At 34.3% G+C, this 15,391-nt stretch overlaps 1 pseudogene; it reads right to left on the reverse strand.

Annotated features, from left to right (window-relative positions):
• Window positions 1-2,368: 2,368 nt before the first annotated feature.
• Window positions 2,369-10,228, reverse strand: LOC106459587 (annotated as a pseudogene).
• Between the last annotated feature and the right edge of the window lie 5,163 nt (window positions 10,229-15,391).

Here is a 15,391-nt window from a genome sequence, read left to right on the forward strand (position 1 = left end):
TATTAGTTTATCAAAACCAAGTAATGTTTAAACCCTTCATTTGACAAGCATCATTGGTTATATTTTCAGAAGCAATCCATTTGTGTAATACATGTCACATTGTTTTACTATTAAATGACTAGTCCTGGCCTAATTCACCGATGCATTCTTAATTATAACATAACCAGTCTTCATGCATTTTTAAAAAGTTATTTCCATGAACAATCTTTTAAATAATCAATCCAGACTAGCAAGGCTAATTCAGAAATGTAGTTAAAAAATTCCATGATAGATCCATCAGTACAAGCATCCTAATTCTGTTATAAAATAAACAATATACACCTGCATATCTGTATCTCATGATTTTGTTTCTTAATCCTTGTTAAAATATGCTATTACACATTATTTAGCAAAATTAAATAAAAAAGCAGTAAATGGTGTACAAGTTGAAAGTAATGTGACATGAAAGTCCACAGCATGCTTTAGAATTTACTACTGCCTCAATATTCTAAAATTATACATACCCCACATTAATCCTTTAAATATTTAATTAAAAAGGATAATTATTTATAATGATGTGATCTTAATCTAATATCTTTTTAATTTGACTATGAGGTCATCAAGAACTGCTAACATTTACTATACAGATTTTGACTTTAATGTTTTCAAAATAAAATATAGTAACAAATAATTGAGATCATATTCCTTGTGCTTAAACTTGGCTTGAGTTCATCTTAAAATAAGCACTAAATCACCAGATTTCTGTACAATATAATAAAATTAGTTCTAACCCTAATGTATTGTGTAAAACACATGAAACCATCACTTTATAACTGAAAGATGAACTAGTCAAATAGTGCACGGGGCCCACCAAACCCTAATCAGTTAACTTTAAAAGGTCTGCTCATGAACAGCAAAGTTTTCAGAAAGACTGTGATGTCAACAACTGGTGATTATTGTTCTGCCAGTCATCCTTTGAACATGCTCTGTCCTAGCTCCATTACCAATTTTTTGTGGGGTTTTCTCTTTGCTTCATTTTAGTTCATTTTTGAATATTTTGTGATGACTTGATATTTATTGTATACGACTAATTGATTATAATTTTTCCTTTTGAAGCATATTGACTTATAAAGTAAAGAAGATTCAAGCTAGTAGCAATGCAAAGCATAAAAAGAGAGCATGGTAATGAAACTGCTAAAGATCACAGAATTTTTTTCAAGAAAAGTACAAACATCTGAAAGTGAAGACATGGACATTGAAATTGAGGCTCCCAACAATAGTGCAACTCCAGTAAAAAAACACATATAACTATGAAAGGAAGGTGGAGAACAATCTTCCACCAATGGTATTCAGAGTGCTCCAGCAGAACTAAAAGTTCCAGATGTAGCTATTTCAACTCCAACTGACACTGACAAAACAAATTTTTCAAATGAGACATAGACATAAAATCAAAAATTGTTTATTGTCAAAAATGGCCCTTATTAGCCTAAGGGACCATTTCTTCAACACAACAATTAACAGGAAGTTTGCTGAGAGCTACAATGAAATGACAACAAAATGTAGGACCATATTAAAGCATCAGTGGCTATGTTACTCTCCTTCTCTCAACAAAGTTTATTGCTAACTTTGCTGTCTTTTGGGGAGAGCAGGTGGTGCCTTGCTTACTGGATATGATAACTGGCATCAATTGAATTTTACATTGAAAAACCATGAAGAATCAAAATCACATTTTGAAGCATGCAAATTTCAAGAAATATGGTATGCCATGGAATCACTGATGTCATGGTGGATACTTCACTAAGGAAGGAAGAATATTATTGGAGGCAGGTCATTGAACGTATTGTCAATGTGACCCTAACTCTAGCTAAACAAAACATAGCATTTGTAGGTCACAGAAAAGAAGCTGAGGCAGGAAACCCTGGAAATCTTTTTTTTATCAATTATTGAATTGTTTTCAAAATACGACCATCTACTTGAGGATCTTCTCCATAAACCAGGTGGAAGTGTCACGTATTTGCATCAAAGAAACCAGGATGAGATAATTCAACTGCTGTCTAAGCAAGTGCTAACAGACATCACTACAGAAAGTAAAAGTTGCCCTTTCTTCAGTGTCATAACAAACACAACTCAAGACATCTCAAAAAACAGATCAACTAATTCAAGTTATCCATTATGTGACAATTCAGAAGGATGAAAAGGGAATACCAAAAAAGACTGATATTAACAAAAGTTTTCTAGGCTTTCACTCAGTATCAGATCAGCATACTGAAAAACTTTATCATCCAAACTGTGATGTGTATGGAAAAGAATGGGCTAATGCTGTCAAAAAGATGTGATCATGTATATGACAGCACTACAAATATGAGTGAGGATTACTCACATGCTCAAACTAAACTGCTAGAGAAGCAGCCACTTACCATTTATGTACACTGCACAGCACACAATTTGAATTTAGCTTTGAATGATTCTTGTGATAATGTGAACAAAGTAAAAAACTTCTATGATATGATGGAGAAGCTTTATAACTTCTTTAAGTGTCAGATGGTGATCTATGTTGCAGAAAACTGCACAGGAAAAGTTGCATTGAAAAGGATTTTTACTACTCATTGGTCATCAAGAAAATGCACCTTACAGGCCATCCAATTTTCTTTTACTTATGTTTGGATTGTCTTGACAAAGTTAGAGTTGATGCCAATTGACAGAGAAGTCAATGGCTGCTGGCTTAAAAAAAATAATTAGAAATTCCACCATTTTATTTCTTTTGTATCAAAATGAGATTCAAAATATAACTAATCCAGTCTCACAATTGCTCCAAAGAAAAGAGCAAGATCTTTCCAATACATCAGAAATGCTCAAGCAAGCAACTGACAAGACGAAATTGCTCCGCAACATTTTTGAAGAAGTTAAGAAAGAGGCTGTTAATATTGCTCGAGTCTGGGGTGTAAATGAAGAATTTCAAAAGAAAGGAGAAGGCAAAGTCTCTCCACGATTCAATGAATGGACAACCAATGAGACTCGCAAATCCTGAAGAGTGGTTTCAAGTGAATGTGTTTAATTCCAGTATTGACATCATCATTTCACAATTGAAGCACTGGTTCAATGGTGTGGAATTGGTAACAAGAAGCTTTTGTTGTCTAATATTTCAGTATCTGACTATGGATAGTACCACAGATGAGAATCTCTATGAAGCAGTGGCATCTTTGTCAAACATGTATTCAGATTATCTTTCTGAAGGGTTTCCAAGTCAGCTATTGTCCTTTTGTCCACTGTTCAAAGAGGAAGTGAGAAAGATATCTTCAGTTTTGATCTGGCAACTATGCTTGGCAAAAAGTGTGATCCTTAATTACAAGTTTCCATGATATCTACATGGCCTTTATGCTCTTTCATACTCTACCTGTTACCACTGAAACAGCTGAATGGTCAATTTCCAAGCTCAAGCTGATCAAGACATACCTTAGAAATACCATGGTGCAAAGCAGACTCCCAGAATTAGCTGTTCTCTCAATAAAGAATAAACAAGCATGTAATGCAGACATTCCAAAAATAATAGATCTGTTTGCTCGTCTTAAGGAAGAAAGTTTTGAATTTTAGTTGAAGTTGCAATTGATTTTTTAAAAGTTGAATTTAGTTTTAATTGAAGTTGTAAACTTGTACTGGAACTCTGCCATGTGGATTAAGATTACCATGACGTATTTACATTTGCTAGTAATGTCATTAAAATTGCTTAACAATGTAATTTATTTTGTATATTACAAATAAGGAAAGAGTAACTTATCTAGTATTTAAATGCATTTGAAATAATTTCTGACCATCTTTTTTATTTTTGCTGCATTGAGTTTCATTTGTATACGTGCATGTATGATAAACAAAGTTAGCAAGTTACGTGCCTTTGTTTTCTATAAATAGTTTTCAATAATTTTTTTAGTTTAATCAGTAGGTATATTACCACATAGATTCCAGTATTCTACCATATATAATCATACTACATATATGTCAGGAAGGGGCTGCAAGGAAAAGGAGCCCAAAATTTATTCAGCACAAGGGCCAATAACAAAATATGGTCACTGGCTATCATTAATGTTAAATAAGCAATATTCCTACAATTATGCTAAGCAGACAATGTCTTTCTGTATGATATTCTAGTTGTCTTTTACTCACTACAGTGAACTTGTATTTATATAGGTTTTGAAAAGTATATATACATATAGCCCTGATGCTACAAATTAGTCCTCTGTATTATTAGGCACACAAGCTGTTTAAGATACAAAACATAATACGGATACCCACAAATATGATATAGAATGATAGATTGGGTTTCATATAAAATTTAATATCTTAAACAGCTTGTCTGCTTAACAATTCATAAATCCTTCAGTATTACTAAGTAATTAACCTCAGTCATATAGTGTTACTAAACAACCAGAATTTTGCAGAGTTCATAAGGAAGCTGCTCTGGTATATCCTAGAATGTTATGTAGAGAACTTTGCTAAAGAAAATTATTCAAACAATTAATAAAGAGGCAATATATATATATTAGTCTTAAGCACTGTGAAAAGTTTTCAAGAACAATTTTGCTAGAATTCTGTAATTAACAGTTACAAGTATCAATCTCTGTTAAGAACTACACTCTGAAAAGAAATTTAGAGGATATATTTCTGGATCTTTACAATCTTTTATTTTATTACAAACAAAACAGTATGAAAAAAGTACTTGTCAAAATTTACGATACTTAAATAAAACTTCTTTTAAAATTATTTTCTAATTCAAGGTCTTAATTAAATAAAGATTTTGAAAGACAATTCACAAGAAAACTAAACTGTACAGATAAAATGGGTGACTATATTTAGAAACAGAACACATTAATAGTTACACTTGTGCTTATCTTCTGTACTTTAAAAACTTTTAACTGAAGCCTAAAAGCTCATTTATCAATAACATTACTTTAGGAATAAGCTATTATCAAATGTAAATTAAGAAATATTCAACTTTTTGTATACATGAAACTTTATATAATATTTTATTTCTGAATTACATTATAGTATATAGTTTTAACATAACAATGTGCATATTGATGTCAGACTTGAACCATTACGGCAATTAAGGGATTCACCGATACCCCTTTATTTCAAGTAAAATGAAGATAATTTTTAAAAATAGATGAAGTAAAAAATTCACAGTTCTCCCATTCTTATATAGCTGGATATATTATTATGGTACTCACACATAAAATTTTAACAAAGTTATCTAACCAAAAATTGTACCTACTTTTTGAGATACCTATCTTTGCATCCCTTTTTGTTTGCAGAGATAATGTATAGCAATAACTTCTTATATATCTTAACTTAGCTAAATACTTCTTAAATGAAATAGCCTATCTCACATGGATATATTTTGGTTTTCTTGTTAAGATATAGCTTTATTGCTAACTTGCCCTATCAAACCAAGATTCCTAACTCTACAAAACCAATGTCTTTACAGTTGCAGTCAAGACACTTGTAGCTCCATAAACTATCTTTTCTTTATGTTATAGAAATTACCAATATGTAAGTATCTGTATTTATCAGATAATACAATGTAACTGAATAAATAAGAAAATCATTAATTTTGTAAATACTGAATACTGGCTTTGATAACTTTACAAAATAACACTAAAGACAGGTTAAAGGCAATAAAACCAGGTTTAACAAAGAAAACTACTCACTTATAGGACAATTATGATTTTTCAGTATTACAAAATGTATAATCAAAAAAATACATGGCCTTTTCAATTACTATTTCATAAGGTTCAGCAGTAACTTAAGAAACGTGTGGTAATCTATAGGTCCGCTTGTGTTATATTCTGACAATTTTAATATTTCAGAAATGAAACCAGTTTCTTCCACACACAAACTGGTAACTGAATCTCACTATATAGCTATTTATGTGCTAGGTAACAACACAGTAACTGTTACATTTAATCTTAATTTTTTACACTCAAGTAGCGAGGGTACATGAAGCTATCACAAATCCAGATTTTATCACGAGTATAAATATAACCAATTTCATCCTACCATATGTAGACAGAAGTGTTTACCAATTCTTAGCTAATAATCATATGGGTTTCATTATTCACCTATGATGTTAAAGTCTCCTTGAATGAAACTGTAGAATTAGTTTAGAGAAAAAAATTAAGTATTTTTACTTTATTTTATTGGTAAAATACAGCAGATACAAAATTTCCACATTTTTTCAAGGAGTTATAAAAATCAATAAAATTGCAAAATGTAACGTACTGAGAACTGTTTTTCATCTTTTAAGTGTGAAGTAACGAGAAAAAAACTCACAACTTTGCTAATGTATACTAACATTTTCTTTTGTAGCATCTTTGTTAACTTGTTAATTCATCTTTATTTGCTTTTTTAAACACTACTTTTCAGTTCTGACAATATCTTCATTGCCACTGGCAAAAGTTATGCATGTATGTATTATTTAAAGGTAATTTCAAACAAAAGTATCAACATATACATGTAAATTACTACTGAATCACTAACACTGGCTTTAAATCACCCAATTCATCAATTCATTGTATGTAGGTATGTAGTTTAACCAGTTATGGTTACTATTACTTCTTTTTTTTCATATATCCAGATTATCAAGGTTATTCACAAATATTTCCTACACCAAACATAATTTTAGCTTCTGTAACAAAACTAAAACTACTGGTTTAACATTTTAAAAAGAGTTAAATAACAAATAGTAATAACTGAATCCTTATTAAAAATAATGAGGTCATGATCACCTAAGCATATTTTTACCCCATTTACCATTGCACCTTTATCATTATTGAAATGAAAATCAGTCCTCCTCTACACTTTGTTCTTTATTTAATGGTAAAGTTGGTTTAAGTGTGACTGTTATGATATCTGAAACTAGTAAGAGTATTCAGACACTCTTCTGAGCATCATCAGTTCCAACAGAATATTTCTTAAGTTCCTCAAGGGGTTGTAAAGGCCTTCTTGGCCACACTTTAGCTTTCTTCAATTCCATACTATTTTTCCAAAGTTTCTCAAGCTTTAAGATGTATGGATAGATATTCTGTTCTATCCACTCTGCAACAGTGAACTCATCAAACACTTCACGCAAAGCATCACGGGCAGTATACACTAATGATGTCAATGAATAATAAACTGAACTATATTCAGCAAGGCCTTCATCTACACGCATTAGGCTAGTCAAATTGTGATGTATATTATATTCTGTGAGCCAAGCTTTGTGAATAGTGACATCATAAAGATAATCATTGACTTTCTTAATAACTTCTTCATGTTGCTGGGTCATCCGAAACACCGAGGACCCAGGGAAGAAGCAACCAGCTGCACTCCTCCACAAGTAAGGGTCACCACTGAAGTCTGTTGGTTCAGAAGAATGAATGGTGCAATGAAGAACCTTGTGAAATTTACTAAAAATTTGATGGTCAAAGGCTCCTTGACTTACTGTCAATAAGTTGACCACTAAAGATGGCAAGCCAGATGGTAGTAGTTCACACAAAGTTCCAAAGTGATCATATCGCTGCCATCCTGTCATCACCATCCCTCGAAAGGATTCAAATTTGTTATACTGTTCACCAATTGCTTCTAACCAAGCCTCATTGTTCTCTAAATGCATCTGCACATTAGGTATGGTTAAAGTCTCTCCGAAAGCACCCTTGAAAGCACTTGCAGCCCAAATGTATGGAAACACTTCACTGTACATTATCCAGACATTGTATGGCACAAAGCGATATATATCCTTTACATATGTCCATATCATTGGTTCTACAAGAGAACCTAGGTGAAACTCTTTTAGTTTCTCTGTGGGGATATTTCTGAGCATGTCATCCCACACAATTGGGATAACATTGTGCTTCTGCCTGACATAGCTTGCTACTTTAGAGATATGTTTCAAAAACAAAGTGTCCCTGTCAAACTGGGTACATGTACCACAATAACCCAAGTGAAATACTTCATCACAGCCAATGTGTAACCATTTGGTCTTAGGATGTAGTGCTAAAACTTGGTCAATAATTGTCTCAACTATATTTAAAGACTCATTTTTGGAAGGACAAACAGATTGTGGAAAGCTATCCAGCTCTCTCAAATGCCTGAATTCTTGTATTTTTAAAACAAATTCCATATGCCCAAATGTTTGAATTAAGGGAATGGCTTCTAGCTTTTGAGACATTGCAAGTGTTAAAATAGTTTCAATGTCTTCCTTACTGTAAGCATTTCCAGCAGCAATAGGTGCCAGTGGTCCCCAGAAGGGGAACATGTCTTCATATTCTAGCAAGATCCCATTGGCTCCAGCTTGTTGCAAGATGGGGAACAATTCTTTAAAATAGCTTACTTTTGGTGGGGCTCCTTTGAGATCAAGGTGAACTAGTCGGTAACCAGGAATGTAATGGTTTTGCACGACTAGATTTTTTTTTATAATGTTCTGGTTTTGCCAATTTTGTGAATCCATACCTATTTTATGATGTTGAAGATTGGCATCATTGCTAATGATGTCAGTGTCTCCTGTTTTCTCCTTGCTATTCAATGAGTCTCTAGCCAGATAGGGATGTTTTGGTGAAATTCTCGAAACAATTTCTGCAGCACCCTTATCCTTGAACTGTAGTGCTAAACCAGAAAGGTTTCTATGGGGAATAGAAGATTGTTGATCTTGCTGGGAACCTTTCACACCCAGGGGAAATTTTTGCTGAGAAACAAGAACATTTCTGGGTCTATTTTTATTGTTACGACCAAAAATACTGTATTGCAAACATATAAGAAGAATAAAAGTCACCATAACTGTCATAATTATCAAGGACTTCCTTCTCCAAACTGAAGATACTAAATGCTGTAGGTATCGACGAGACATCTGGTTCAGATTATCCATTTTTTCTTAAGTTTTCTCACCTCCTAATATCTAAAAGAATAAAAAAATTCATTGGTTAAAAATGAACAAACTAAAATTCATTCAAAAATATATGTTAGAAGAAGTACACATATTAACTCCAAGTGATTTAAAAGAATTAGCTTTAGATTATTTGTAATATTATATGAAGAAACAGTTTTTCATTGCTCATTTACTGATATAAATTTAAACATAGTTATAAGGGTTGTGTGGTACTTACAAATAAACCTGGAACCAACAAAGAAATACTGAGTCTTGCAACAAAAGAAGGATAAAAATATTTGTATGAAAATAAACTGACAGCAAAGGAAAGCCCAAGCACTTGTATAAAGCAAGATAAATGTCTCTATTATACACAAATAAATAGTCTTACATCAGTCCTGCCTATCTTAAAGATATTTTTGGAACAATCTAGTTGCAGGGGCAGAGAAAAATGCTTGGCTTCACACAATGAAGACAGAAAGGAATGTTAAGTCATATTAAAGCCCTGGTGCAGTATCAATAATCCTCCTACATTAACTACATCAGTGATCATTCTAATTTTATGTATTCAAGGACAGATTAACTCCCATCTCATAATAACTTGTGCAAATTTCTGTACCAATACTCCACTTGGGTATGACCCATACCTCACAGGAGTGATAACAGAAATATAACCAGACAAATATAAGCTCTAGTTCATAATCACCACCACAGTGGTCATCACTTAGAGCCTATACTTTTCTGGGCATGCTTAGCCTTACCTTGAGGTGAAGGTTGATGAGAGTTTACAACCACTTATGTGGATGTTAATAAAATGCAGAAAACCTGTACAAAAATATAGAAAATATACCTGAACAAAAATGTTCTTTTTATAACTATAAAAATGTAAAATATGGTTATTTTCAACTCCTACATTTGGACTGATATAATATTACTGAAAAAACAAAAGCTGTATCAATCGGCAAACCTAAAAACATATTTATTCTAAATTGTAAAAGAAAATATTAGCAGTGAGTTACAACATGAAGGTAAGTATTTATGTTCTTCTTGCTCAAGAGTAGTTTGAACAGGTCACTTGACCAATGTCATTTCTCCTAGATATATATAGTGATTTTTTTACATTTTTATTTTTTAGATGTGTCAACATTCTAAGGAACATATGTTTTACATTTGTGCATGTATATTACTTCCAAATTAATCACAGTTATATTGATACAAGTTCAAAACATATAGAGTCTAAGTCCCAATTAGCATGCATCCTGAAAGACAGCAATAGTTGCATACGTACCTCAAGATTTTACACTGTAAAACTCGATCATACTGAAGAAAACATTAACATTCTAGTGTTTGTGGCAGGTTGGTGTAACATGCGTCTCAATAGTTTTTTTTAACTGAGAGTAAAAACTTGCACTACAAAATCCAACAAAGAGACTTAAATGTCACTTTTTAAAGGAATTTTTGAAAAAAAACAACAAACAACAATCTGCTAAGGAGGGAGGAAACATATAGTGTGCCTGCATACCACATTGTGTAATAACTACAGGAGTCACCAGGTCTTGCACCCAATAAGTGAGGATAAAATTATTTGCTACCTTTTAGAGCACATTAAGTATTTTCATAATATATAATGTCAGTCAAGATAGCCACTAAGTTCCTCTTGCCCTAGTCACTTATGGAACAAAATCAGTCAACTAGGGTGTCACATGCACAACTTAATGGGAAAGATTGCTGTAATGGCAAAAACACTGTACATAAATTGAAAATATTTTCCACTGGTAGGTGAGGTGATGTCCTATGGACAGAACATCTTTTATGTTGTCATGAGGGTAACAACTGTGCCTTGAAAAAAAATAGAATTATTATTATTTTTGTGTATAATTGTATTTTCCCAGTCTACAATACCTTACACATATATATATATAACCACAACTCAACATAACTTATGCAGTATTCCCAGATAAAACATTATTTCCCACTAAAGTGACAAGATGTTTAGTATTAGCGAGATACAATTTACAAAGTTTTACCACAAGGGTTTCTTCCCCTCCAGTACACCTATAGCCTGCAATTTTACACATCTTTAATTGCACTTTATAATGAAACAAGGTTAACAAAATATTTAGAAAACTGTATGCTTACTAAATATTTTTATCTCTAAATCCAATGTTTCCTCATCTCACTTATCATGTACAGCCAGATAAGTTATTTTAGCTCTTTTCTCCTAATCCAAATGCTTGAGTGAGCCAAGCACTGAACAATATAGATTCAGCATCAAGCATGCTCTGTCTTTCCCTGAATCTGTTCATTCCAGACAATGTTCATTCTGAATTGATTAAAGAAGTGGTCTAGTCCCACCTAAGCTGTATCCTTCAACATCAAGGAGAAATCTACTTGGCCTTACTTACAAGGAACCTGTGAGGGAGTTATGAGCCTTTCTTCCATTTAACTTTGGCCAACATCAGGCTAAGGATCCTAAACATTGGGGCCATAGTGTAATGGAAATATTCCAGGACCCCAAGACTAAAAAGTGGTAATCCCCTTCTCTAAAGCAGCAGAATGACAAGGTACACTTTACAATTGATTGTTCATTGGCTCTGCATATTCCCCAAGCTACACTTTGATTCATGGCTGCCCTGGCAGGATACTTACCAGCTCGAGGGCTCATGACTGCCCCATGGTTCACTATTTTCACTTCACCATTTTGTGCCCACCATTTCACTTGCTGGTGAAACAACTCCTGTTAGTGGATCTTGTCTACCAACAGCACTTCCAGTTTCTCTCAGCTAGTCTTAGGTAACTTTGACAAAAGCTGTGATTGGGTTACTCTGGAAGACAAAGTCCTATACAGACCACCCCATTCAGTCTTAGTCTCACCAAACACAACAACCATCAATTTTCTGTGCTTCCCTTGCACTAATTCTTATGGAAAGAATTTCATCAGCTGTTCTGAATGCACCAGGTTCTGATAAGTCTCCTTTCTGAACCTTTGGTAGCAACAAGAAAGATGTAATAAACTTTTGCACCATTGGTGAAAGTCCAACATTCAGATGAGGACTTCTCTTTGACCTGAAAACTCTCTCAGATAACCATCTTCTGATGACAAACAACTCTTCCTTTTGGTTGGTCCTTAAATTATAGAAAATACCAGTTCTGTAACAATGTAGCCATTTTAACCTTAATAACACAAAAGTAGGAGTAAAGGGCAGTACACACAATGACAGAAATCAATACAATAATATATCCCATAATCATATCACCAAAATTTTCAACTTCCTATGTACTCTGATATTATCAAGTAACACTGATTTCCCCCATGAGTGACAAGATAGATGAGCAAGATAATGTTATGAAGTAATTCTGAATTTTCTAACTTGGACATTGAGAAAGAAAGTGAAAACAAAATCTTTATTTAAACTCAAAAACAATCAGTTAAAAAATGCACAGGATGAAGGTTAGTGCTTTTACTTGATAATTATCCTTCTAAACTCTACTAAGAACTTAAGATGTTTATCAAGAATTAGTTAATAGGCTAAACTTTAGGAGAGTATAAAAAACAATTAAACTACACTTGCCAAACTGAGGGCCTGTGTCTAAAAAAGAGAATTTGTAGTATTCTGTAATGCTATATCCTAAGGATTCGTATGTTACTATTTGTCAATCACATTAAAATATAAGGTAGGTTATAACCTTGAGGCATCATTTGACCTACCACTGGATGAGACTGTTGTCAACATCCTTGTATGATATGCAGAATTACAGCCAAACCTCCCCTGAGCAGACCAGGTATTTTCTTAGGAGAATGACAAAGAAAAAAAGCAGCTAGAACAAAAGCAATTTAATAGTTTCCTTGACCATTGTTTTATGTGAAAACTGCATATTACTGGAATAACTCACCAATTTTGAAAAATTCTATGTTAAAATAGGGAGGTAGAAAATGCATTGTACACTTGTATATCACACATAACTTTAAATACATATATGTCTTCAGTAAAGATGCCACACTTTACACTTCTCTTTAATATTGTTTGATTGTGCATTGAAATAAAGATTGTATTACTGTGTGCAACTCGTGTCCAGTTTCTTCCTTTCGTCAAACTTGGATGAAGGCAGAGAATGTCAGATTTCTGCTCTGCAATAACTTTTCTGATGTACCTTCAGTTAACTTGCAGTTCCTACCAAATTACCCAAAGGAAAATCAGTGAAACTGAGAATACCACAATGAAAATGGAAATGTGGTACTATTTTTTTTATACCACTTGTTTTTCTAACACATTTATAATCAAAAATTATGCTTCTAATATTTGTTTGATTTTTCAAACAAATTCTGTAAAAGCAAGCCAATGACAAACAATTGGTTTTATGTTTTATGGTAGATATCCCTTAATGTTTAGTGTGGTTTAAATGTTTAGGGTTAAACTGCAATCCACAAACTTGTGGTTTCATCAGCAACATTTGTGTTTGCTGAAAATCATCCTTCAGAAAGCAGACTTAACGACAGCAGGATTAAGTTCTGAGACAGAAGCAAATGAGAGCCAGTCAGCCTGGTCCATCTTCCACTGTGGCACTCAGGTCAGGTGGCATCATCTACAGTCAATCTCCCTCAAAACAACAGGAAAATGATCACTGCTCCTGGGTCACTGTCAACCCTCCAAGAAAAATGAGAGAAAAGTGAATGGGAACAGATAAACAAATCAGTAGCAGTAAAAGACTGACTAGGTGCATGAAAATATATAAAAGAACCAGAATTGAAGAGAGACAGGTTGTGATCCGAGAGCATATGCTCTACAGAATGACCACTCCCATAAACATCAGCACTACCACAAAGGTGATTTTGTCCATTAGTCTCCTAGGATTACAAAGGGAGAGAGCAACTGTTGTATGAGAGGATCAAGATCTGATTGATCATAAGTCCCTCCAGCAAACAGGTAGAGAGAACAAACAGTGATGGTTCAACCCAAGAAAACATGGATGGCTACTGCCTCCAAGGGTGTATCAAGTGGCACAGACAAGGTGGGCATGTGCTGTTCAACCAGCATTGCCACCCTTCCATGCACTCGTCCATCACACGACCTGTCATTCCAGTATAAAAAAACTGCATGGTAGGAATCGATTTAGACCTTAATGTCATCCAGATTAGAATAAGAACCTCAACAATTCCACTGTATCAAAGTGGCCATTTTTACTTAGGTGGAGGAGAACCTTCTGTTTATGACCCCATCATGGTCTGCTGACCTTCATAGATCCTGCTCTTAGTCGAGTGGTCAGATCTCTGTCATTAGACTTAGATTCTAGTGACTGAGTGTGTGAACGAATAATCGTTCTGCATCTTGAGGCCAAAGAAGATAGACTCAAGCAGACACCAGAAGCTGGGGCTGAAGGAGGTTGACCCAGGCAGTCACTGGAAAGAATGGTAGGAACAGAGATAGGAATAGACAGGGACTTGTCAACTTGTTTGTCCATAGAGGGCAAAAGACTCTTCACATGATGTGAAAAAGACTCTGACGAAGGTACAGAAAGCTATGTCTGCACACCCACTATAGCAGTGGAGTGAAGCAGTATATGTCCGTGATGAAATCGGGGACAACTTTCGAGCCTCCAGATAAGAAATGTTTTTAACCGTTTTTAAATGCTGTACCTCTTTCTCCTCCACCCACTTAGAGCAAGATCTATAGTAAGAAGTATTGGAACCACTACAATTAACATAGTGAGGGTCCAGTCTTCACTCGTAAGCATCGTGGTCTTTGCCACCACAACAACCACACTTCATAGAACCATAACAAGATGCCTTCGATTGATCAAACCGCTGACATACCTTACAGTTCAGATAACCTGCTTTGACAGCATCAGATGGATGTGGCAATGTAAACATCAAAATAAGAACATTGGTAAGTAGCATAATTCCTTCTTTACGAGTGGAGATACATCACGCCGCAGAAACTCCTCTGCAATGTTTTTCAAATCCTTCTCAATAATAACTCCTCATGAGGAATTCAAAGTAGCATGGAAAATAACCTCAATGGATATATCCCCAATGACCTTTGAATTCAGGAGGAGTTTGCTGTGTTTTGGTGTAGATGTTTCCACCAAAATGTCCCCAGAACATAGCTTCTTAACTGACTTTGGAGAGCCAGCAGGCAACTCTAATCCCTTCTGACAAAACGTGGAAGACATTTGCCCTAAAGGTTTGTCTGACAAGGAATGCAAGATAAAAAAACCAGGTACAGGTTCAGAATGGGTTGAAGATTGCTGGTAGGAGTCTTAAGTTGTGGTCTTTTACAAATTAACAGTTTTTACATTTATATTTTCTTCTTGAGGTTTTGGGGGGATCCATAATGAAAGGAGAAAGATTCAGTGTTCACTGACCCCACCAACCATGGGGTCTTACGAGGAGATGCACTACAATGTTAAACAAGGACACTGCAGCAATGCCAGGGCTTCATGAGCACTTTACCCAAACACCAGCATCAGACACAATGTCCACAACACCAATTGAGAATGCCCAACACTGGTACTCAGTTG

Source organism: Limulus polyphemus, unplaced genomic scaffold (assembly GCF_000517525.1).
Source record: "Limulus polyphemus unplaced genomic scaffold, Limulus_polyphemus-2.1.2 Scaffold633, whole genome shotgun sequence".
NCBI classification, from domain to species: domain Eukaryota; kingdom Metazoa; phylum Arthropoda; class Merostomata; order Xiphosura; family Limulidae; genus Limulus; species Limulus polyphemus.